Source organism: Betta splendens, chromosome 22 (assembly GCF_900634795.4).
Source record: "Betta splendens chromosome 22, fBetSpl5.4, whole genome shotgun sequence".
In the NCBI taxonomy this organism is placed as follows: Eukaryota; Metazoa; Chordata; class Actinopteri; order Anabantiformes; family Osphronemidae; genus Betta; species Betta splendens.
This window is the reverse complement of record NC_040900.2, coordinates 4,190,155-4,216,030: the sequence shown is the minus strand read 5'-3', so window position 1 is coordinate 4,216,030 and position 25,876 is coordinate 4,190,155. Positions and strand designations below refer to the sequence as shown.

The window sequence follows — 25,876 nt, the reverse complement described above, 5'->3', positions numbered from 1 at the left end:
ACAAAATAAGAAATGCGTTCAGGTAAAGGAATCGTATATGAAGGGGGCGGAGCCTAAAGATACAATGACCAACATGGCTGCTAGGAGTCAACACCTGTGGATTGTTGGAACCATGTGGCACACGAGTGGAATAAGGTTCAGGTAAGAATGAAAGAGCACTACAGACGTGTGTTTTTATAGGTTTGGAGGGTTGTTTTGACGTGCGTCAAAGGTTGAGGTTGTGTGTATTTTGATTTACATGTGTTGTTGTACTGTAGGTTCTGTGCATTTGTTTTGACGTGTGTTGTTGTAGGTTGTGTGCGTTTGTTTTGACGTGTTGTAAGCCGAGTGGGACTCGCAGGAAGGTGTTAGCTCCACGCTCAGTGGAGGCGGCTGCTAGCGTGTCTGATCCTTTGGACATCTAGCTTTGGCAGCTAACTCGGCTAACTCGCTAACCTGGCACGTGTTCGCTCTAATGAACACGCTAGCAGAGCTGCCCGGCGCCAAAGGCCGCGCCTGCGCTGACTCGTGGGCGGACGAGTGCAGCGGCGCTGAGGTGACCGCCGCCCACAGAGCCTCGTTTGTCTGAGACTCAGTGACGGCTCCTATTTCACCTGGCTTCCCGCCACCTTTAATTGGCCTCGTTATGTGATTAACATAGCAAATTTACCTCTTGCCCCGAAGGCACAGCTTTGAACACTGGCAGACCACAAACCAAAGTCACTCCGCCACTGAAACCGCAGCTTCAGCGTTTATGCCGGCCATCACTTCCCACTTGGGAAGTTTTCATTTTCCTGCAGAGATTTCTGTTTGCCTAGAATAACCTCCACCGCAGTGACTCAGCACACGGCACCCTGGTGTCATGGTTTCTTCAGAAATGCTTATAATGTACATGTTTGGCTCATGTGTTGATGCTGGATGTTTAATTACAAATGAGGCATCTTAAAATGTAAATAACTAGCATTTGGACACCTTTGCCTTTTAACTCTAGCCTAATCAGGAAGTGAGTAAGAGGAATCCTATTGTGTAAAAAAAAAACAAACAGTCAAAAGCTCCATTTACCACAACCTCACAGGAAGCGTGTAAAGAACAGAAGCGGGAGGTGGGAGAGAAGTTTACAAATGGGATCCATCATTTTTCATGCAAAGGGCTGACATCCCTCAGTCAGCCAATTTGCTCCCATGGCCCAGCCCCCTGGCTCATTGATATCTGCATTAGAGACCTTTTGTTAAAGGTCTCATCTAAATGCATTGAAAAACGCCTGTGTACCTCCCGCCCTTAAGTGTGTGCGTGCGTGCGCATGCCCAACAATTTGCAGACTTGGCGTTATCTACATTAAGGTTAGTCTCGGTGGCCGAGCGCCGCGGTGTCGCCGTACCTGGAAAGGGTAGAACGGCCTGCGAGGGAACAACCTGCGACGCGAAGCCACAACAGAATGTGTTTTCTCCTTCAGCCGCTACTGTACACGCAAAGTCTGTAGTAACAGAATTAATTTAATCGAGCCTGATAAACGGCAAAGATTGGCACCTGACCTTTGACCTTGGATCAAGAACAGGGCCGAAGGCTGCGTGAAGGAGCTAATTTCAAATTGATATAAATATGACGGCGCCTTCTGTATTAAGTTACTTGGAGTGGGCTCATTAACCAAAACACTTCACAGCCACTTCATTTTGTTCCACTAACAACACCATCCTTCATGTGCCGCTCTTGTACAGTATCATCCTGCAATCCAGACCAACCTGACTCCCTGTCCCCTGCTACTATTAAGAAGATTTAATTTGCTATTCCTGTCCGTGTGCTTCAGAGCGACAGTGTGATACAGCCGAGGTGCTGAGGGGCTAATGCCGCCGTCACTCCGCCGCCCGCTCCGCTACCACCGCGCTTTAATTTCCACGCCGATCCGAGCACCCTCGAGCTTCGAGGGGTCTCATTCACATACTTGAGGCAAAATTGCCCCAAACTCTCTCTTGCACTAATTTTGCAACACTTTAGTCGCGTGCAATGTGGCACTTTGAGCGGTTTTAGCGGCTGAGCGCCGAGGCTAAAGGTGGGCTGCGTGTACACGGCCGGGCAATGCTGCGTTTTATTAGTCTGTATGAATGTATGTCATGTCATTTGCAGCTTTTAGGTAGTTAGGCGATCTCCTGGCACTCTAATAAGATATATTAAGAATAGTAATTAATAAACTTGATAATCTGAAATTGACTAATAATTTGGTGCTTGAGGACATCCCTGTAGCCCGGTCCCATTGGGAAGCCATTAAAAGTCGCACCGACTACAATCTATAGTGCAGTTGTGCAGTTTCTCTTTATGATTCCGCCACGTTGCCCTTGCGACGCTGTTGAGATCTACTTTGAAATGACTTTGGAGTTGTTAATTTACCTTTTTGGACCTTGAAGAGCATCACAATAGGTCTTACTGTACATGACTGATGGCGTGTCTGCTGGTGCTTGGAGAGAGAGCAGCGCCGGGACGGCCTGTCACAAGTTTACAGAGGGAACCGTCGGCGTCGGACACGCTTTTCCCGCCGCCGCGTTTTGGATACGCTCTGTATATGTTCCGCTGAATATTCATCTGTGAACAAAGTGGCAGGAGAGCATTCCTAAAGCTGCTGCTGCTGTGCTTAAAAAAAAAAAAAAAAGGCGTATCGCTGCTATACTCTTATCATGTGAGGCTGAAATGTCAGAGGCAACAACAGGCGCAGCCAAACCTCCCAAACATGCTGAGATTGGATGTGAAATCAGTGCAAGGGTCACCGACAAAAGAAATTGGGTTTTATGCAGAGCGTGCCTCGATACACAACACTCCCGAACCAAAGGTAAGAAAGCAGAACCCTCACCGGCTATTTTCGACCCGTCATTATTTCTCATAAATCCCAAACTAGCCGGGACCACTGCCTTTGACAGCATGACTGATGAGTTTGCCGTTGTGAATGTCAAGAGGAATGGTCTCGTGCACCTTATCTCCCCTACTTCTCATTGTGAGTGAGTCCTGGGGTTTTTATGGAGAAAAGCCGCGGCCGCTGTGATGAGCGCTACTCTGTGATAATGAAGGGCACGCCGCTGCGCTGTCAGCCTCTGCACAGGCGTACGGCACGGGCGGACGGGGACCCGCTGGCTGCTGGACGACTGTGTCCATTCATGCATTTCTGTGCCCTTATGTCTTTATCTGGGAAGCAGGATAAATGAGCGCGTTCATATATTTACACGAGTCCGCGCTATGATTGCCCCCATCCAGTGCAGCCGTCGCTCAGGGAGGGAAATGTCACGAGGTAATCAAGTCAAATGTGCCTTCTGCCGGTGCTGCATTGAAAACATATGAGGGGGAGATACGGCATGTCTGTACAATCCTCCTTCCTGAGGTGTCTGATTTGAATGGAGATGCTCTCCCATTGTTATAATTCACCTTCAAACCCGTGATGCGACGAGCCCCTTCGCCTCCTCTCTGCGCTTCTTCCCCGTCTCCCCGTTCTGTTCTTGGCGTTTGCTCACTTTTTCCTCCTCCGTATTGTGTTTCCCTGCCACCTCCCACACGCACCGATTCCACTAACACAACTCCGGGTTAAAGCACGTGTTTACTGTGAAGACGTGATGAGAGAAACATGGCTGTGCTAAATGTCAAGGATGGATGGGGGGTGGGGGGGTCAGGCTGACGGTGGGGCTGCGATTACAGCTGTCTTCTTGTGGCAGCGTCACAAACGCTGACAGCCGTGGATCAGCTGCACCCACATAATAAATTAATATGGTCTTTGAAAGCACTCACTCCAAAACCACTCCAGAGTAAAAGAGAGTGTTGTTTTAATCCCAGCAATTATTACTTAGAGTAAAAGTAAAAGTACCGGAGCCAAAAAGATGTAAAAATATGTAATAAAAAAATCAATTGCACTAAGCAAGCAGCTTGTTGACTGGTCTGCGATGACATGTTAGGTGTGTGTGTGTGTGTGTGTGTGTGTGTGTGTGTGTGTGTGTGTGTGTGTGTGTGTGTGTGTGTGTGTGTGTGTGTGAGACCCTTCCATGAGCCGTGTCTGTGTGTGTGCGTGTCTGTGTGTGTGCGCGTGTGTGTGACCCTTCCATGAGCTGTGTGTGTGTGTGTGTGTGTGTGTGTGTGTGTGTGTGTGAGACCCTTCCATGAGCCGTGTCTGTGTGTGTGCGTGTCTGTGTGTGTGCGCGTGTGTGTGACCCTTCCATGAGCTGTGTCTGTGCGTGCGTGTGTGCGTGCGTATGTCTGTGTCTGTGTGTGACCCTTCCATGAGCCGTGTGGTGTCTGGCCTTTCATAGCCGCGCTCCCATCCAGCACTTAATCAATACTTGTCGTCTTAACGTCATCCTCTAAAGTGGACCCCTGTTCTTCGCCCGCCCGGTGATCTGTCTCCATGCAGCTATTTGAATTAAACACTAAAGGACCTTCTTGACTGTCCGACTTATTTTAAGGACCCTCGGTATACAGTATATTTTCATAAGCACAGGATAAGATCTAGTTTATACAGCAGGCCTGACGACTGTGAGCCCTGTGGCCAGTTGTCTGAGCCGAGAACGTGTCGGGAATTTTAGGTTTGAAAAAGGCAATTTCAGTGACTCCGGTTTTTCTGATTGTTTTGTTAAAGCTGGTTTTATTGGTGTTGCTCAGCTTTTCTATTTGCTTTGGGTTTAAGGAGTCGACAAAGGTAATTTATAGCATTTCCCCCTCAGGAGAGTATTTGATAAGGCATTCTAAAGCTGTCGGACTACAGGCTCGGAGGGAGGAGAAAAAAAGGAAGATCTCTTTCCGCATGAGCGCTCGTGGTGTGATTGTACTTGTAGTGAGGACTGATGGTACTGGGGGTGCGATGCTCTGTACGTTTATCTAAAATAAACATTAATAGAATCGAAATACAATGAAATTCTACATTTAAGTGTTGGTGTTTTTTCTCCCCTGCTTGTTCCGGTCCTGCAGCTCGGCTTTCTCGGACACAAATGCGCAGTGATCCGTACTTTGAACACCGCTAAGAAAACAGTTTTCGAAAATTGGACCTTGAAGAATTCAGAGCGGCTGAGTAATTGGAGGTCAACGGAGAGCGCTGCTCCACGACAGAGTGGAACCCGCAGAGAGAGAGGGAGCGAGGAGCCGCACAGTGTCAATCAGCCGGCGTTCTGCCCCGTAATTTAATCACTGTTTAATTACCTCTGTCCCTGGGGGGTGCTCTGCCAGGTTCAGCTACTGAGCCTTTCCTCCCGCTCTGCCTCTGTCTCCGGGTGCGTATTTAGCCCTCGGACACTCTCTCTGAAGCCTCAGCTGTGTTCCGACCTTACCTCGGGGCCCCCGAGCACGAATACGCTGACGGTAATGTCAAGGGCAAGCACACACTGCATTCACGTGTGCTTTGGAAGCTGCCTGCAGGAGGGTAGAGACCCGCGCGCCTTCATCCAGGAGGGCGAGGCCGGGGAGCAGCCGCACCTCCAGGAGCTCAGATCCTCGGATCTAAGAGGCGTGGAAGGCGTCGGGGGGGAGTCGGGTTTCCATAAACGCTTCCTGGCCCCGTATAATTAGTGCAACCGTATCTGTGGCCAAACACGGTGCACATGTTGTGGTTTTCACTGGATTACCGGCAGCCCAGCGTGACAGATCCTGCACCGGCGCCGCGCCGGGGGAATAACTCGCATTCAGCTCTTAAGCTACAGCAATCGATGGGAATTCAGCATGGTGATGATGCGCTGCAGGTAGCGGCGGGCTCCCGGGCCCCTGCGGCTCCGGTGGCCCGGTTCTCCCCGAGGCCCGCGGGCAACGCGGCTGCGGCCCGGCTCCGCACGTCGGACCCCGGGCCGAGGATTAGAGCGGCTGAAGCATCCAAACGAGGCCGCCTCCGAGTCAGAGACGAGCGCAGGCAGCGCAGCCCGCCGGTAATGAAGCCGCTGATGGCACACGCGTATGCACAGACACACCTCAGCCCTTCACACCGCCCGTCCTGCAGCTGCAGAGGTATTTTACACGGCGTTAAGAATATAATGGGACAAACGGAGATGAAGCGATGCCGGGAGTGTGGGTTTCTGTGTGCACGTACGTGTGGCACCGACGGACTGATGGATGAAAAGCTGTTTCTCCGAGCGTCCGTGATGACTATCGCCGGGGGAGGAGGACGGAGACAGTTGTGGCTCCTGAGTATTCAGATCGGAGTGTTGACAGGTTTATTATTGAAGTTTCTCTCTCTTCCGCTGTTTCCACAACAGCTGGTCTCCTGCCACTCCGGCAGCCGTTTGAGGGGTCTCATCGAGACGTGTGGATGAGCGAAACGTCCCAGCGCTACATGCAGTGCGTTCTATTCTGCTGAATACCCGGGTCCAGCTTCGGAGCCAGACCTCATCCTTTCATCCTTTTCATCCTTTTCATCCTTTCACCCGGCTCTCCGACCTCGTTTGTGTCAGGCCTGACGCGCACCCACGGCACCCAGGCCTGTAATGCAATTGACAAGCTGCTGCCTCTGACATTAATAAAGATGGAACACGTACAGGAAATTAAACTTTCACTTCCCTGTTGTAATGAGATCTTATCCATCATGGTGCTGTTTACCCTACAATCAGATAAAAAGATCAAATTGAAGCTCAATCAGGGCCTCACGCGATGCCGTGGCTGCAACCTAGTGTTATTCCTCTAAATGGGCTTTATTCTATATGTTAATGGACGCGGTTTAGCTCCCCTGGTGATCGGCATCCTACAGAGGAGGAGGAGGAGGGAAAGGATCCGGGGGCCCAAGCTGAAGATGAATGTCGGCAGTGTTGTTGTGGTCCAGGTACGTTTCTAATCTTCTCTGTCGTGCTTTTAAAATGCAGTCGGGAGGAAAGCGAACGCACTGACCTCCAGTCAGTGCATCGGGGATCTGTGTGTCATGGTTGGCCACAAGAGGGGAGTAGCTAGCTACAGAGGCGGAGGAGAGGCCACAGGTTCACAGTGAGAGATGGGAGACGTATTAACTAAAATGTATTATCTTATTTATACATCAGTGGGCTTTTTTTTCTCTATTACATGAGCCTATGATCTTTGACAAAGCAGTGCAGGGAAGTATTGTGGACTAGAATATGAGGCAACGTGAAATTTAATGGTATTGGCTTTTATGGGTAATAAGGAGGCACTGATCAAAGGTTCAAAAATACTCCAAAGCATCTAGGTTGCACTCAGGATGGGGACCAAGTGCTCTCTAGCCAGGCTGAGCGAATTGTTAGATCAGCTAATCAGAATTCAACCAGAAGATGTAAGTTAGTGGGGACTAATTGAAGACAGATTTAAGGGGCATCCATCTGGATGTGGCAATGCTCTCTCCTGCTCTCTCTAGTAATTTCTGCTGAATATTAATCATGTTTTCATACAACCGTGTACGTGGGGAGGTGGGAAGCGAAACCCTCCAACGTAAAGGGTGAGATTACTCCGCGGCTCGTTCCTGCAGGCTTCCCATTTACTTGGCCTCTGTGCTTCTCGGGGGGGGGGGGCGGCGCTGGAGGAGCGGCTCACTCAAGGAAAAACTGTTCTCAGCACCTGCTCGGCGCGGGCCAATTAAGCAAGTATGGCTGGACGTCGTCTTCGTCCACGCGGTGAAGAGCACAGTGGCCGGATGCTCGAGCCGGCTCAGGTCTGAGTATTCAACAGGAAAAGGTCCAGTTAATGAAGAGGATGCTCAAGAAGGGAGGAAACGATGGATGCAGCTGCAGATTACTGATTAAATTTGCACTATCCACCCCCACTGGTTTATAGAATTCCAACCATATCACACTGCTGATGGGAGATCCTCCTTAAAGCAAAGGAAAGTGGACAGCTCTAACTATAAGGGATAGGATGCAATGATGCCCTTTACAGTTAATGTCATCATTAAGAGCTGGAAGGAATGTGCTACAGGTGTAGGTCTGCCTGGAGCAGGCCGTCCTCAAACCTGGAGTGACTGCGCTAAAAGGGACTGTAGCAAGACATCTGTGACTAGTCTGAGGGAATTACAAGCTCCTGCGGCGGAGGCGGGCCAGACTCTACATACAGCGACTAATTGGCTGGACTCTTCAGCAGCCGCAGCTTTATGGGAGCGTGGCAACGAGGGAAAAAGTCACATTAAGTCCCAGATATAGAGTTGGCCAGAAGGCATGTGTGAAACGCAGAGGGCTCCGTGGTGTGCTGGGATTAAAGTGGAGCTTGTTGGCGTTCAGAGCAGATGTTTGCCGACCTCGACCGGTGGCTGCGTGTTGTGCCGATACTGTAAACAGAAGCCTTCAAGAAACCAGCGACAGCGCTCCAGACCCGTTTAAGTAGATTTACTGTAAATCCTGCTTGGGTTCTTTGACCCCGCGGCGTCATTTTTACAGTCACTCGCCGTCCGTCAAAGGAAACGGGGCAGAGAACGTCGACAACATGGCGTTCGCAGCTGCTGTTATTTCCCCGGGGACCCGGAATAACACGTTTGAGAGCGTCCTTTGGGGACCTAATGACAACGGACTGATGCAAAGCGCTGGTAACTCAAGTCTCACTGCCTTAAATGCAGCTTTTGACAGACTTTAGAAACGAACACGGTCCGTCGTGTGATTGGCACGGAACGAGATGTGAGCGAAAATAATGTCCAGTGATTTTGATGTAAGTTTGTGAGAGAACCTGAAGCTGCTTTAGTCGTCCTTCAGAGATGCAGAAGCCTTTTCCAGCTGATACTGTGCAACTCCGGTGTCACTGATGAAAAAACTGACAGTGATATATTATTTTACAGGAAATGATGTATTTAAAACACTGTCATCATCGCAGTGATTCCATTTAAAGTATGATTACTGTCCCAGATGTCAGTAATGATGGCGGCAACAAGAGGGACTGCGATATTGGTCCCCGATGCCTGACAACCATAATGCCCCTCCTTTTTTACAGCCCAAGTTTCTCCTACTCCACAAGGAGACATTTTCACTCCGCTGCTTTGATATGCCTGGCTGCTTAGTAGCTGGAAAGAAAAACCTCCCGCTGCACAGACAGGTGTCTGATTCCCGTTCCCATGGCGAGCGCATGCCACAGCTAGATGCAGATTGCCTGTGGAGATCACCGGTTTGTGCGAAATGATAGTGTATGTGGAAATACTGGCCCTGGGACAGTCAACAGGCCTTCAGATGAGCTGTGTGTGTGTGTGTGTGTGTGTGTGTGTGTGTGTGTGTGTGTGTGTGTGTGTGTGTGTGTGTGTGTGTGTGTGTGTGTGTGTGTGTGTGTGTGTGTGTGTGTGTGTGTGTGTGTGTGTGTGTGTGTGTGTGTGTGTGTGTGTGTGTGTGAGATGAAATGATACAACAGTGAGGGAGTGATTGCGGTAATGATAGATCCCTAACCAGGCATTTTTCAGAAATGAAAACTTGGATTTGGGCCTTAAAAGCATCAAGGGTGTGTATGACGACAAGTGAAGACAATTTATCGAAAATGTTTTTGTGCTAAATTGCGGCACCGAAGCGCCGACGTCGCCGTGGTAATAGAGTTCCTGTCTGGGTTGAATCAGTCAATCTGCGAAAGTTTCGAAGCGAGTCCTGTTGACAGACTTGGGCAAGTTGGAGTGAGCTTTTCGTCCGGCTTGTTTTAAATAATGCCTGTGAATGATGGGTTTATGTTTGACGTAATGCATGGCTGAATAAATGGAATACTTTCCCCAAACATATTTAACACTTGCGTTACATCAAGCCACCCTTTCAGTGACATTTTCTCCTGCAATGTAAAATGGAGGGTCTGACCTGAGGGTATGCTGATGATTGGAATGGGAAGTCGTTCCCCCTCCATCCTCATGGCCACTGTGATAAAAATATAGGAACGTGATTAGAGGGATAGAAAAAGCTTTAGTTCATTTATATTTTACACCATATGAAAAAATAATCTGACCTATAGACACTGGCTCTTACTGGATATGGAAGCAGGGAAGCCTTCATCTGTATAAGTCTGCTTAATTTCAATAGAACCCCTGCATTATTTACAACATTCTAACCAGCGTATAACCCACATCCAGGGAACAAATGCACTAATACAAGGATGAAGATGGAGAACACAGTGACAGCGCGGGTACTTTTCCAAGGAGACGTTCTGATCAGCCGAGCGGAACGCGATGGTTCATTTATAAGCGCTGCATTTAGTCGGGCGTCCATCGTGGAATACGCCGACTCGGGTATTTGCGGTTTATGGGAAAGTCGTCAACAAGCGACGAATGTGGAGCAACTTTACTGTTCCTGTGGGGTCGCGTTGATGGTCCTGACCGACGCTGCACTATGAGGGCTGATTGTTGTCACGGAGCCACGTTCGTTTTAAATTATTGATCATAGCTGCATTTATATGCACATTTCCACTATGGCGTATATACAGTACATACGTACTGTGGGCTCCTCTGCCAGTGCAGTATTAAGTGTAGCACTTATTTCAACTGCAAGGTGGTGTTTGTGTTCTGAAGCTTAAAGCCGACACCCAGTCACTTGACTGTGCCTAAACATTTACATTCACAACACAAAGCACGTCTGTTGATGCTCCCGTAAACATGACACCGGTATAATGTCACGTCACTCTGTGACATGTATCAGCGCTCGTACGATGTTGAGGAAAGGGGGGGGGGGGCATTTTTTGTTTTTTAATGAGTTTGATTGCTCGGGTGCTTTTATGCGGCACCGCTCTGACAGCACTGGTCCGGCTCCATCCTGCGGGTCAGTTGGGGTTTAATTGTGGGCCTTAAATATTCATGGGGACAGCGAGTAGATAAATGAGGGTATAAGCACACTGTAAAATTTTCAATAGGTCAGGTGTCGCTGACTTAACAGGATACAATTTACTGTAGGACCTGAGATTGGCTCTAATGCCAATTAATATGTTAAGAGCATGAAAAGAAACCCCTGCTATGAATTATGAAGTAATCCACAATGAGATTGATCCCATTAAGGCTGAAGGGGCTACACAGAAAAGCTTTATGAGGGTTTTATACAGGTACAAATCCTAACAAAATATACTGTGGGTCACTATAAATGACATTTTCTGTCCTTCATATCTGAAAATGTCATTTACATGTAAACTATACGGTCCTGTATTTACAGAACTTTGATAATCTTTATTTTATTTAGCCGCTGCTCCTCCCTGTCCTGCTTCTCTGCAGCGATGCTAATCCGCTAATTAGCTCTGAGTGCTCGTGCAGAGGCCTGCTTCAGTGCTGTATGTGACCCAGAAACATGAAGTGATCGAGAACCATCTTGTCCAACATTTCACTCTGTGTAAAATAATAGATAATAGAAAATAATAATAATAGAATGTGTCAAATATTTTATACTGATCAAGCATTTGGTTGTATTTGTTAGGATGGGACTGAAAAACACTGTACATACGCCCTAGCCTTTCCTAGCGAGAGCAATTCATTTGGCAATTGTTCATCAACCATAATTTAATATCAACATAATATTAATAAATTGAATGTGTGCAATGTTGTTAATTAGTTGTTCAAAATGAGTTTGTTTAGGAAGATTTAAATTGGTGGGACTAAAAAGCTACAGTTCTGCCCTTTGGCACCTTTTTACAAACCTCTGCACCTTAGCAACACAATCAAAAAGCAAACTGAAGCGGCTCCGTCACCCTCCTGCCAAGGTTAGCCTCCCCTCATCCCGTGCTCCTCCATCCTCCTCCTTAATGACTTATTTGATGATAATTAACCCTGAATCCTACCGAGACGGGCCGGCGAGAGATTGATGGCCTCGTCGGCCAGCAACACCTGTTCCGCCACGAGGCCGGCGGTAACCAAGCCGCGGCCAGATATGAGTGCCCCGGAGCCCTGCATGTTAATGTCAAAGACAAACACGGGTCCTCCCCAGTGGCCAGGTCTGCTGCATAGGCCATCGCTGTGACCACAACCTCTGATTACTCTCATTATTCCACTCAGGGCTGTCGGCTCCGAGGGGGAGTCCTGGGGTCCCTTTTGTTCCAATTAGCTCCACTGTCTCTTAAAATGTCCATTAATCTGCTGCTACACGTCGTCCTGCTCCGACTTACTGTAAAGTGGATTTTATCAGGACCGGCCTTTAGTCAATGAAGCCATTTAGTGAAGGAAGCCAGAGCACACTGTGGAGTGTAGAACTGACAGCTAGCATAAAAATGTATGACAGTTGGAGACAGTTTGTACAAAGTTGTATTTATCCATTTATTTATTATGCTACGTTCTTGTACAGCACACATTATTTTACAGTATTATGCTTTTTTGGATGTGTGCTGTAGCAGAGCATCACACTACTGCTGACTGGCACCTCCTGCTTCCCACACTCTTGCTGTACCAATATGAGCATGTATTAATCACAACATTTATTTTGACGGAGATGTTTCTCACCTGATTGGCTGATGGCCTGGCCTTTTCCTCAGCGTCGGGGGGGGGGTCGAATCATGGGCCTCTGTCACGTTTGCTGCAGTGGGGCTTTCGGGAGTGAGGGAATAATCAAATGCACAAAAGTGTTTAATTTTTCATAAACAGAGGAACCACTGAATGCACACAACTAACAATGTACCCCAAAGCAGATGTAGCGCGTTTTTAATTTATGGAGAACTGAGCAAAATGGGCAGATGGAGCAAGAGGAGGTGGAGGCATGCTGAGGGACTCCACTTTCCTCTCTTCTCACCTCACAAACAAGCGAAGCCTGTGAGCGTGTGCCACAACACACACGAACGCACTCCCACACAACGAGCACACGCACCACCCCCACTATTTACATGCGCGCGCACACACACACACACACACACACACACACCCCTCCTTTTTCAACACAAGCCCAGTCTCCCTTGCAACTCACAACAAAACACACAGAGAGCTTCTGCCTCCCATACACGCGTGCACACACATACTGGCAGATCCTTTAGGGTTAGACTGGACCCAGTTGAGAACACCCAGTAATGAACTGCCTCATGTGCTCTACAAAAATCTGCAGCAAGTAGACAGGCTTCATTATGGTGGGCCATATGTAAGTATGAATATGCATGGGAATCTGTCATACAGACAACAAGCACTACATATATATGATGCCAAAGGTCAGCGGTGTTGGGCATTTGGAGACATGTAAGACGGTGTTGGGAAGGCGTGGGCGGACTGTGAATCATGCTAATGTGTGAATGCAGTCCTTGGCTCACTTTTAGAGGACGGCGCTGATTGAGAAGTTTTGGCCACTGATGCGTGTTTTCATGAGAGCTGGGCGGTGGGTTCAGGGAGGTGAGTGGGTCCGTGTCGCAGAGGAGATGGAGCGGAGACCGGCAACGCGGTTTGTGGAAAGTAAAGTAAAGTTACTCGCGCGATGAAGTGGATCTGTTATGAGCCGATCCCGCGTCGCTCCTACAAACCGCTCGTGCCCGGAGACGAAGGATTGAAATATGTTTTTATGAACATTTCCTCATGATCTTCTCCAGACTTTGTACTTATCAGTTCAGCAGAATAATCCAGTTTTGCCAAGCTCTACTGTGATTCCTGACGAGAACAGACTACACGTGACCTTTGACCCCGTCACCTGCTTTGTTGACACTATTCCCATCATGCTACTTTACTCCTACTTAATCAGATCTGACTTCAGAGCACTCCATCCGTCCCCGCAGGACTCGTCCCTCGCCTCCAAGGCCGAACTCCTCTTATTCTGAAAAGTGAGCCAGACCGCACTTCCAACTATCTCCAGCTTGTTAACTATTTATTTGCGGTGACATTAGACCGGCATTATGCTTCACCAAAACACGTGTCCCCAGGCATGGCCCAGACGGCCTCGCTGTCCCGCCGTCTTTCTGCTGTAAATTCCCCACTTAAAATTTCATGATCTCCGCTCGGCAGGATACCACTTCCATCATGAAAGACTTCTCAAACCTAATAACCGTTACTACTCTAGCGGAGCCATCAAAAACCTATTTGTTTCAACAAAAGCTCCCTCCCCCATGCAATGCTGCTGGGTAATAATGCCAGATAGGTTTTAAGGGCAATGAATTGTGGAATTACCATTTTCTCCTCTCTCTGTCTCTGTCGCTCCTTCTCTTTTTCTTTTCTTTCACTCTCTCGCAAGATCATTATATTAAACACTTAATTATTCATCGGTAATGCCTGTCATGGTGAAATATTGTCCCCTGCCAATCTGAATGCATCGTACTGCCGAGGCCTGCCTCTCTCCCCGAGGTTAATGGCACAGCCCTCGCCTGCATTAGCTTGGCTAAATGCAGTGCACCTCATAAGTCAAAGTTCCCCGAGTGAGTGGGGAAGTCATCACCTCCAGCGCTCTCTTTTTCTTTCTCCTTCAGCACGTGGGTCAATGAGATCATCCCGACACAGGAAGTAGTTCCAGAGACACACACACACACACACACACACACACACACACACACACACACACACACACACACAGACAGGTGTTCTCACTGGATCTTTATTGCTCCGTCTGAAGGATGTCCGGGCCGTGATGGAGCAGTTACATGTGGATGGGACCTGCCACCGGGGCTTTTAAAGGTGAGGGGTAAATGGATCGCTATCCACGCCGTGCACTCATGAACTGAACATCCACAGACGGCCCCCGTGGCAGAGCGGAGCGCCATGACTGAATGAGAGCGTGGCATCAGTCATTCCGCGCGACGCCCCCGCTTCGGACGGACATAAACGGCGCTAAACAGATTACAGGAGGTGGTGTCGACACGGATCTCTCATGTCTGACGTGAAGACGCGCGACGGCCCCGTCGCGTTAACGCACTTTGGCTGCAAATGTGCAGCGGCCGCGAAACAGTTTTGTGCACTTAGGCAAATTGCTCCGATTGCCTCTCCCTGGTTTTGCTGGAACTCAAATCCCGCGTGTCGCCGGTTGACGGGGCCTTCGCGCCTGTTCAGGACTCCTCCTGGAACGGAGACGGGCGCAAGCATCCGGTCGCGTGGCGCCGACGGAAACGCTGACGTTCCCGCCAGCGCCGCAGCTTTCCTCCCGTCTGTGAAATGAATATTAATTTTAATTTGAAGCGGAGGTCAGTGCGTTTGAACCCGCTGGTTAATGCCTTGTCTTCAGGCCCAGTACGTGTTCCGTTACCTGTGCGACTTCATGTCAGCACGTTATTAAAGGTGCCGGCAGCATTGGTCCACTGCTGGGACGCTTACCTCATCACCGGGGCATCTGGTACAAATCACACAATAATAATGAAAAGAACAAGTTATTACAAAAGCTTGGCGTCCTGCTCCGCAGTGTGTGCTCTCTTAAAGGCCTGTAATGAATACAATGTGCTTGCATCTGTGACTCGATCTGAATCTGCTGAAAACGTATAAAACACTTGTTTATTCCCAGACACCGTTGGACTTGTGAGCTGTAACACAAATGCAGGAAAGGAAACCGGGCACATGTTCCAAAATCAATTCCATTCATGAAGTGCAGCCTCTCGCTCGGTGCCTTTTTTCTTTTCACCCCCGTACTTTAGGCGCTCGTTAAAGAGCGAGAGATGAGAGGGGGGAAAGTCTCGAAGGGCCGACAAAAGCACCGGAGCTGGTTCTTTTTGAATCATTTGTTTGTTATTGGTTAATGACTCCTGAAGTCCAACAGCACGTCTGAGTGATGGAATTCCTGACCTTCACTCCACAGTTGACTTTGCTCACTGTAGAGCTCATTAGTGAACCATCTAATTAGACGATGCTGGGCCACGATGGCACTCTCTCTCTCTGGTTTGGACCAGGTGTGGGAGCGGGCGTGCGAGTCTGGGACAGGCAGGGCCCTCGCTCGCCCCTCTCCAGGCGGGGTCCTCGCTCGCCCCTGCCTTTGGTGACCGTCTGCGTTTGGCGAGAGGCTTTCATGTTGGTTAGCTTAGCTGGCGCATTGTGTGTCTGTCAAAGGAACACGCTCGCATCCCCGGCTGAACCGCGACGTGCGCGTCCCTCGCGGATGTGGACGCCAACTGCGAAAGAAGCAACCCTTTGAAATGTCCCAGCGACAATCTGATGTTGATTTATTGTTTTTCTGTGCCTGTTTACGGGGAAACTTCTGCTCGCTGAGGCACAGCTGTGGAGATTAAACGGTGTGTGAGCAGCTTTAGCAGCTCCTCAGGCCTCGCGCATATAGGGATCATCAAGTCTCTGCCTGCTGTAACACATTCAGGTCTGTCTGACAGTCATATATATACTGTAAGTCATGTCTTGTTTTTGTTGTGTTGTCTCTGCATGAACAACGAACAATGAGTCTGATGCACCTCGATGAGATTCGAGACTCTTGACCTCCTGAACTTAAATCTGACTCATTTGTCTGCAACTTCCCTCCGTGTGGCTCATATTCCGCATCATTTGAATTGTATTTATTGTCTCGGCTGATTTAAATAATCACCGGCGTGTCAACGCACATTATGGCCCTCCGTCAAGGTAATAACACATTGTCGTTGCTGTTGGGAAGCAAATATTAAACCATAGATCAACGTTTAACAATGCATAATGGACCAGATCTGCATGTTCCCGTTTCCAATCCAGCTGGCCTTCGGGTATATTAGAATAATTTAATGCTCCAAATAATATGAAAAAAGCGCCTGTTATTATTGCTTTTTGATAAATAGTTAAGGGAATCGACGTTTCTTTATTATGGAATATGAGGCTGTTTGCTTGTGACGTGACTGTGATGTTTGTGAGCGCGTGCCGAAAAGAAACAGTTGTAAACCAAAACCACATACAATATATAAACTATACTGTAGTTACCACATGCATCTATTTGGTTGGATTTACTGTATTTGTACTGTTTTTGTAACCAAATCTGAATTTTTTTTTCAGATTTTTCAGCTGCAGGGGAGATGCTGAAGCTTCTGAAACACTAAGCTGGAAAGTGCTAAAATGCCGTGTTAGGCTAAAGGTAAGGTAAGAAAGTTTTCAATTGCTTTGTTAAATGATTTTAATGTAAATATTGTAAAAATATGCAGCTAGTTTCTTGGTTTAGGATGCAGGGTCTAAATGCTGCCGTCTTTGAACCAAGCCACCTGCAGCAGCCGTACTGCACCTCCACACTTGCTCCTTCCTCGTCAGGGCAGCCGTCCAGAGAACCATCAGCGGGAGGTGCTCTGCTAATCCTGGTGGCTGTGTGTTGGGTGCCGGGCGTGCGGCGTTCGCCCCAGGGATCCCCCGTCGGATCAGCTGTTGCTGGCCGAGCCCGCAGCTAACGGAGCCCCAGGGAGCTGCAGGTGGGTCTGATTAGCGCTCCGTGGCGGAGAGGGGTCAGGAGAAGGCGTCTCTGGTTACCTCCGCAGGAAGAGAGGAAGGGGGGGGGGAGGAGGGGCACACAGGCAAATGAGTGCTTGTGGGGAATCAGACGCATGTTGGCAAAGGGCTCGGTTTTCCTTCAATCAGCATGACACCTGGCCTCGTCTTAATTGCTCGGATACCTCACCTAATCCATCGCCTGTCCTCCTCGGTGTCTGGAGCCCGCTAAGCCGCGTTCAGCGCCGTGGCAAACGGACAAAGGCCAGGGATGAAAAAGGGGGCCTCTCTTTGAGGCCTAATCCAATTAGATAACTGTTAGAAACCTGTGAGTAGAGTTTCACGTCCCTTAAAAGTAGACACGAACTCTGGCGACCTCTGCGACCCCAGAGAACGCGCCCTGTTCAGAGTGGCTGCAGGGACCTCTGTCTCCCCCTCTTGATCTCTTTGACTACTGTGTGTGTGTGTGTGTGTGTGTGTGTGTGTGTGTGTGTGTGTGTGTGTGTGTGTGAGAGAGAGAAACGGTCCTATAGCAGTTATTCATCTATTCTAGATGGCATCTGAAGACTCCCTCATGTTTGTTTTTAGTTTACACTTAATTAACTCTTTATTACTATTATGTAAACACAACAAAACAAAATAAAACAAAACAACACGAGAGCTCGTGCAGCTTATAAAAAGTAGAGAAACCGCACTACAGGGACCGATTTGATTTATTCATATTTACAGAATCATAATTGCCTTTGGTGATGTCTTTGCCAGTCAATACATGAATATGCATGTCTGTTTTTTGAGACATGCTGTGACTTACATATTTACCACATCCTCAATTCTTTTATTAATGCACAAATGTTTCAGGCACCCCATAATGTCAGCACTTTTTTTTTTCCTTCACATCTAAAGAAAATCATAAACTGGGGAGGTGCCCGGCTCAGGAAGCTGCCCCTAAACGTTTGCTGAATGGATGCGCTGACCGGCCTGCGTAATGCCCCATAATGTCCCAGCATAGTGATCAAACAATGAAATTTAATCAGTGGCCTCCGGTCTACTTCTCATAAAAATGTGTTCCCTAATATAAAGTTCATTTCTATGAATATTAAAGCAGCATATCTGTTGAATATTTGATCATTTGATCTGCACCTTTAATAATGCAAAATGAGAAATGGAACATTTGCCCCCTTTCTTATAGATGACTTTGTCCACTATTGCACATCACACGCAGTGTTGCATTACAAGCGGCAGTATACTGTACATAATATACCGCGAGGGTAGTTAAAAATGGCACCTACTGTAATGGATATTAGGCCGCAGCTCAGGGCAGGTCCACCAAGCGTTGCTGGAATCCTGAATCAACCCTGGACCGGCTCCGGTGGAGACGGGAAGCGGAGCAGACGGCGTTGTTGGAGACTTTAAAGGTGCAGCGGGAGACGCGGGGACTAAAATAGTTACGTAAGCGCCCCGCGTAGCACCGGCGTTTGTGCGACATTATGAGGATGCAAATGAAGTTGTGTAGACATGACAACGCTGCTGGAAAAAGCCTTGGGGCTGTCTCGCCTTTGTTTCCTTCCCCCCTCAGCCATGTTCTAATTGTGTTATCGCCGTCATTTCACTTATTTGCTTCTCTGCTGTTTGCTGTCTCCCACCCCTGAATGTCTTTGTACGGCACAGTCATCAAGGTGATAATTGTATTGCCAGTCCCCCCAGTAAGAGACATTCTTAATTATTTCAGCATTAGGCGGTAGTTATACAGGCAATTAATGCTTGACTTCACAATTATATACTTTGTTTGATTGCCTTTTATCAGCAGGGTACAATGGGCTTATTTGCAGCTGACAAGAGGAACGCCGCAGTTTTATGCAAAAGATAAGTGATGTGACATTCCCTGTATGGCTCCCATTCATATGCAAACGTGGCATGTTGCGCTGAAGTGCTTTTAATCCCACCAACGCCCCGCGCGTGAAAGCGCTCGCATGGAAATGTGCGGACACCGAATGAGCCGTCGAGGCATGAAAGGCGGCGCGGGTCACTCTGCTTTTTGAAGCCTTGACGCCTGTTTCCCACTCCCAGTGTCCCAGTCATTCTCCAGCTGAGTTTGAGTTGTTGACACTGTACTTTGAGCATATGTTTCTTCCTCATGTTGCATCTCTTGTGTTGTTCTTTTTTAAGTGCCGACAACTTGTTTGACTCTTTTGTACTTTTATTGTTCGCCGATGTGGTGATCCTGGTCACAGTAACACACATGTATGTGTCTAATAAGTGACATGTTTTATACATTGCTTTCTAATGCGATTCAGGCCTAATTGTATTGTGGTATCCACCTGGCACCGGCCCCCACTACCGCATTCCTCTGCCTTTAAAGTCTTGGCCCAGGCATCAAAGCCGCCTGGTTTTGATGATATTTTGGCACAAGTCTGCATTGGCTGCAACTTAAGTGGGATTAGAGCGTTGTAGTGTAGAGCAAGTTAAAAAGCCTTCTACTCTTGATCTCAGCATAACAAGGATATTAGTAGTAGTAGTTTTTTTCATGTCAGGAGATTTGAAAATGTAATAGGAAAGTGGATGGTATTTCCTTCAGTATTTCAGCAGCAGATTTAACAGAGCAGGTGACTCCCAGTCTCCTGCCAACTCCATCAGGAGCCAAACCGGGTTCAGGTATTGCCAGTCAGCATGGCGGATGTCAACCTCTTTACACGGCACCTGATCAGGTAAATTTACAGTTTGCTAAATTCCAATTCTTTGCTTATTGTGGTTTTTATGGACCCATGACGCAACAGAGCTGACGTATGTTTACTCGAATTTAAAGCTTGACCGGCTACTTTGTGACCACTAGGGGGCCGAGTGTAGCTCAGTAACATGGACTCTTCATCTTGTTGTGGCTACTTATCCAATTCATACCTCTATTCCTATAACTAGTAAACTTTGTTGCTCTCTCTCTCTCTCTCGCCCTCTCAATGTTTTGTGAGACCCACGAAGCCAGCGTCTCCGCAGGTGCAGTAATCTGTCGCTTTCTCATCTCGCACCTACACGAACGCGAGCCCCACGAAACGCCGGCATCTGCTCGCACACACGCTGCTTTAACAAACACATGCACAGCAGTCAGTGCCCATGCAGCAGGACATACATCAAGCCCACAGTGTGGACATCAGAGATCAAATTACACCTCCCAGTATGAGACGCATTGATAACCCCGATGTCAGTAGGAATCCAATCAAAATCTAAATTGTGCCCCACTAAATCGGGCTGCTTGATTAGTTCTCCAATAAAATCCATTTCCTGCCCTTGTGCCTATTTTAGGCCCTTTATTTCCCCTGTGGCATCAAGCAATAGCCGTGCTCAGGCCTCGCAGCACCGCGGGCGCGGTGTGATGTGTGTCTGTCTGGAGCGCTTTACAGGACCTTGATGCTCCTGTCTGGCCCCCTGAACGTCTCACTGATTATATAAGCCCCTCTGTTGGCTTCCCCAATATTCACCGCCGCCTCAATCTCGCGCGTCCACCCTGAGCAGAACTAAACGGACGGTGCCTTCGGAAAATGGTGCTTCCTTGTAATCTACTTTTTTTCCTTCTTTATCGCGCTGCTCTGAATCGCAGCGAGCGCCGCCACAGATGTGCCGTAACGCGAATCCATCTCGTCTCGTCTCCGAAACGGTGTCACCTGCAAAAAGTCCGATCTCCTTCGGAGTCGTCGGCGTCTACTTCAAAGAGCGAACAGAACTTATAGCTGCTTCTATAGCAGCACTATCGCATGCGGCAAGTTTTATGCAAATTCATCTGCAGCACTTAAAGTAATACTTCTCCTAGTGACTTTCCCGTTTTTATTACACTTAACTCCGGTGCTTACATTACGAGCTCCCCGGAGTCTATATTTTCCCCTCGTGCTTTTTTAGATTCCTGACTCCATAAATGACTCCTGAGCACAGGTTTTGATGGTTCAGTCGTCTTCTAGGAGGAAAAAAGGATCTTTTGCAGCGCTGCTGATTGCAGCACTGATTACACGGTACTGGACCGACCGACGGACGTGTGATTCGCTCTGTTAAACTACATTTGTAGTTTGTGGATTCGTTTTTTTACAATAAAAAAGCAATGCACATGTTTAGATATGTACAAGTCCATGCATAACCTATCATGGGAAAAAAAAAATTCTATAGCATCTGTAAAATTCAACAACTGACATTAAAAGTTCATCATTTGAGCAAATGTAATGAAATGAAGTTTCTCCTATCGACACGTCTGTTTAGAAGTCAGCTAATAAAAGGTTAAATGACACTAATCATCTGTCTTCTACACAGGAGTGATTTCTCATTGGACCTGACGGACGGTGATTTGTTCCCTCAGAACCGCCCCTTTAGACGGACGTCTGGGCCCGGACTCAATCTCCCTCCGTCCGGTGGACGTGTGAGAACTTGACAGGTTGATGCTCGGGCGTAATTGTTGGTCACGCGTATGAAGTTTACTAAAATGGAAATTGACCCTCGCCGGTTGTTTTACAGCAGAATGACCTAATTGACTGTATTGACATTATTGAGCCCTCCGCAGGCTGCGGGAGGCTTTCTGGTGACCTCAGCCCGTAAACACGTTGGCAGAGATCAATAGCACCGAGTCAGAGTTCACTTGGCTTCTGTGGCCGGTTGATTGCAGAATGAACTCCATTAAAAGTTTCCAAAGCCCAGAAGTCAACCATCATTTGGCTCCGATGTCCCAGCATCTGCAAAAAACAATCCCAAAACAACTGTTACTGCAGTGGAGGTTGGGTTTGAGCCTTTTAGGTGCGACTCTGAGGTTAAAACCGAAGGCCGACTTCACGGAGCCTCGGCCCAGACCTGTTTCTGGCCCGGCGACATCAGCGTCTGATCCGCGGTGGCCGTTTGCTCGTCGCCGCTGCCTCGCGGCTGCTGTGTCTTGTGTCTGACGCCTCTTTGTGCGACGACACCTGGCGCAGTGATTGCTCTAATTGTCCGTTTTGTCTGGCGAATGAAGGACGCGCAGAATGAAATTAGGCACTTGAGTTTTCACCACGGCGTTGATTCGATTCAGCAGTCAGACTGGGGAGGTCCACATTAATTGCTCTCACTAAATGAACCCCCCCCCCCCCCTCCTCTCCACACAGACGCCGCCGTTGCCTCTTGATGAAATTCTGGAGCGGGTTCCCCTTCTGCACCACCCCGTGTGTTCCTCACAGCCACAATCCACAATCCCGTCATCAGTCAAGTCGCGCACTTCCTCCCTTTTCTCAACCTTCACAGCGAACCTGAACAGGACTGTTGAACAGGACGGGTGAGAGACGCCAGTGACCTGGTCCTGAGTCAGTTTGAGATTCTACTGAGTGCATGTGTGGTGCTGTGTGAATGTACAACTGTCCAGATATGATCTTTGGCCTTTGCTCCTTTTCGACGTTTCACTAATTTACTTTTCAAAGGCTTGTTTGCTGCCTGACAATGGCTGTATAATGCTAAAAGATAAAGGTTTGCAGAAATGGATGGGGGGGGGGCATTCATACCCCCCTCTGCTATCTCTACCCCCCAAACTGTGACCATGCTGTGATTCTGTCTCTCTCTGTGTCCTGGCTCTCTGTCGCCTTCCTCTCTCCATCTCTCACCCTCTTTCTGTCGATGGATATTTTTATTCCCTGGCACCTTTAGTGCAGATAGGCCACTGGGCTCCTGTCTGCTGGCGTAGCTGGTTGGGGGTTGGAGCGGGATGAAGGATAAGTAGATTCAATCAGGCGTTGCAAATCAACTTTTCCACCAGCATCCTGGGAAGACCTGATAATACAGGTTTCTAATATCTGACCTGTCTGGCAGAAAAAGAGAGACTGAGTGGGAGAGAGAGAGACTGAGGGGGGAGCAAAGCAATGAGGGCGAGCGAGGGAGAGAGAGAGCACTGATTTGATGTGGCTAATACCTTTGCAGTTGATAAACGCAGTGGCGCCGGCCACGAGGATGAAAGGATGGAAGCAGGAGGGAAATAAATTGGGTTTAGGTTTTTTGTCTCCGTCCCGTCAGAGTTTGGACATGAATCACGGCGCTGCGACGGACGGGGCATCGGCGCCGCTTCCCTCCACCTGTCAGCCTTCATCCACTCCCCAATCTGAATACTGTCATCACCGCCGCTCGCGAGCGGAGCTCAGGTGTGTGAAGGACAGAACGGGCCCAGCGGCAGCGGGGCATCACTGTGTGTGTGTGTGTGTGTGAGGGACTCAGGCTGAGGCCTAATTACATGCATGCGTGTTGCATCTCTGCTTTTTAAGAGCACTACAGTAGCAGCTGCACCAGTGCATCAAGGGCCACACATCTTGATTATATATTTTTAAATCTAATTTTTTGCTGTATTTCAGTTTGTGCAACCTCCAAATCCCACATTGAAGTGGACTCTCCTTTTTTTCTCTCCCATCACAGACTACAAACACCATTGTACAAGCTCAACACTGCATTGACCCTTATCTGAGTCCATGTAATACCCCGGCAAAAACTGCAATTTCTGGTGCCATTGTGTTGCCGGCTGAGATGTAACTGAGCGTGTGCCTGTGTAAACGCTGCCTCCGCGGCCCAGACGGACGGGCCGGAGCTCGCGTGACAGCGCCGGCGCCGCCGCTCTGACCTTTCCTGATGCTACCAGCTTCAGCGGCGCTAACGAGGCGGTGACGCGGCCCGACAGCCAGTGGCACGCAATTATTTTAGCCAGGAAAAGCACTTGTTGGTATGCGAGCGTCTCGGTCAGCGTGTTTGTGCAGCCGGGGAGACTGGAAGCCATTGTCAAGCTGAAAAAAGCTGTGATTCTTCATAAAATCGTATTGAACCCTTGAAGTGAAGAATCTGCGTACGACCACTGGGTTGTGGCCTTTTTTGCCGCGAACGCACACAGGCCAAGTCGCCGTGTGTTGTTGTTGTTCACATCAGCATCGCATTGTTATCGGGGGATTAGCTCATAAATAGATAAATTAGATGGATCTTGATCTGATTAACATCAGTTAATTAGCTGGATAAGCTACTCATGCACAACAGCAGCGCTGTTCTTTGGGAATATTTTCAGATGAGGTGACTTTGAGAATGGTCTCAGTAAATTAATTAAACTCTCCGCCAATAAACGAAACTGGCAGAAGATAATAAGAAATACTGTAGATGTAATGGTGCCACCACCTACTGTTGTGTCTGACTTTGACAAATTGATTAGATGATTAAATTGCTGCAACTCATTATACACACAGCCTGTTTTTATTTGTATTATTCACTTGTTAGTAATTGTATTTCACAACAATCATCCAGATGTTGAAATAGAGGAAAATAAAAGTCATCTTTTTCAGACACAACCTCTTCTCAGACCAGACTTGTTTGACAAATCCAAAACATCAGCTCTTTTGACACAAGCTGTCTGTTGCGCTGGCTCGTCTGTCAGGTGGTTGCTCCATCACATTCCACGCGTTGCACGTAGTTATCACATCAAAGCGAGCACGCGGAGTATTGCAATCATCTGCGAGGGGGGCGCTTGTGCTTCAAACACAGAGGAAGCTGCAACGGGGAAGTGCGGTCAGGACCTTCCGCTGCCGCCTGGGCAATAAAAGAAGGATTTGGGCTCGGAGCAAACAAGGGGCGGCGACGAGCTTCCAGCCTCCAGTTATGACTGAAACCCCCTCAGGGACAATAAATGATTTTACTAAGACCTCACTACATACAGTACAGTACAGTACAGTACTGTAGCACAGCTACATGCATCCATGTCCATCACTGTTTGCTATTCACTGGAAACAGTTTGATCCATTTGGAGGAATTAAAATCAAATACTAAATAATCCATTCACTAAAGCGCATCTCAAACACTTTGATCTGCAACTCTTTGCGGATTAAAGACAACACTTTTGCTTAACATCAAGCGCTTCAATCATGTAGTTAGACAATCTTTGCTGGGAATATGTGGCCACTTTCAAGGGTGCGAATCAAAGGAATACGAGCGAGCTGCTATCCCTTTGTTGCAAAGGCCACTTGGCTTAGATACATCAGTGGCTGAGCTCACTGCGATGCCTCGGAGGTCTCGGCGCTAGGCGTTCGTATTGATCTGTCTGTGTAAAGTTTCTGCACACTGATTCTTCGTGCGAAGCAGCAATGCATTTTTAAAAACAAGCCCCAGTCCAAACTGGACTTTATCTACACCCTCAAACCCAATTCTAGCAATTCAACGCATATAAAAATGAACGCATATGGGTTCTCTCATAGTTCCACTTCTCGATGCTCATAATTTGAAGGCACGAGTTTGTGATGGATGTGAATATTGGCTCCTGGACTGGGGAACGTGTTACATGACTGACGTGACTCTGGGCTGTTATTTCGAACACGGCTTGGCTCGTTCCTAACATTCCTGCCTCTCCTCTATCTATAAGTGCACTTTATCCAGAGCCGTGATCCATTGTGGTGCCTATGACAAGAAAATAATGTATTTCTACCAGAGTCTATCAGAGGAGTGACTCTGGAGGCAGAGGGAAGAGGCGCTAGATCAATATGTTTCAGGCAGGTGTGAGTGTTTTTGAAACTGAATTTCCACCTTCCTTTGAGTTGTTTTGACCTTGATCCCCTGGAAGATACGTCTCCGCTGCTCCCCGGCTCTCGCCGCTCGGTGATTATCCTGTACAGCGTGAAAGATAACCTGCGTGGCGAGCTCCACTTTTCCTGCCCCCCCCCCCCCCCCCCCCCCCCCCCCCCCCCCTTCGCCGCGGCCCCTCGCCATTATCTTGCCAATCCCCAAACAGAACAAAAGACGTCACCGTGCGGCCACTGC

The 25,876-nt window shown here is 48.3% G+C and overlaps 1 long non-coding RNA gene across 4 annotated transcripts; it reads left to right on the top strand.

Moving 5' to 3' along the window:
- The first annotated feature begins 58 nt into the window (after positions 1–58).
- Positions 59–24,308, top strand: LOC114849045 (uncharacterized). 4 transcript variants are annotated; one of them, XR_003784537.2, is made up of 7 exons: positions 59–141; positions 16,694–16,772; positions 16,857–17,097; positions 21,401–21,521; positions 22,219–22,385; positions 23,114–23,238; positions 23,507–24,308. It is a non-coding gene; the product is annotated as an uncharacterized LOC114849045 (long non-coding RNA). The 4 variants fall into 4 exon arrangements; XR_003784536.2 differs by having other exon boundaries at positions 16,694–16,777; XR_003784539.2 differs by lacking the exon at positions 59–141 and adding an exon at positions 14,346–14,419.
- Positions 24,309–25,876: the final 1,568 nt, after the last annotated feature.